Source organism: Morone saxatilis, unplaced genomic scaffold, assembly GCF_004916995.1.
Source record: "Morone saxatilis isolate NCDOM2014 unplaced genomic scaffold, NCSU_SB_2.0 Contig20, whole genome shotgun sequence".
NCBI classification, from domain to species: Eukaryota; Metazoa; Chordata; class Actinopteri; family Moronidae; genus Morone; species Morone saxatilis.
Window position 1 is genome coordinate 20,311,832 of NW_023339763.1, and position 460 is coordinate 20,312,291.

A 460-nucleotide genomic window follows, 5' to 3' on the forward strand; every position below is an offset into this window, starting at 1 on the left:
ACACACACACACACACGTGTAGTTAGCTAATGAGTCAAAACTGCAGAGGAGGTCACTACAGTCACAGTAATGACTCAAGTACACATTTATTTTGAATAAACTATTGCTTTCTTCTCTAAAACCCTATTGGACCCTCCCGTGAATTCACAACAGGGCACGTTGCTTGGGCAAGCATTGTTCAAACCCACAGACATATATTTGATCTTGGTTTTCATCATCGAGTCTAACTCCTCCATTATACATCTAGATATATCAGTAATTGACATTGTCAAATATTATTGGGTCTTAACATGTGGGAAAATTATGCACATATCTGGAACATCTACTTTTTGTGTAATGATGGCATTTTGAGCTAAATATTTCACTAAATAAGCAACTTAGTGTACACTGTAGTTTCAAAATTGATATTTATATGTATTCTATATATTTTTGATCTCATATACTATTTGAGAAAAAAAAA

The 460-nt window shown here is 33.5% G+C and overlaps 1 protein-coding gene across 1 annotated transcript in view; it reads right to left on the reverse strand.

Annotated features, from left to right (window-relative positions):
- atp2a3 (ATPase sarcoplasmic/endoplasmic reticulum Ca2+ transporting 3) overlaps nt 1–460 on the reverse strand; it is a 56,408-nt gene that overhangs the window by 24,506 nt on the left and 31,442 nt on the right. The gene's annotated exons all lie outside the window — the stretch shown is intronic.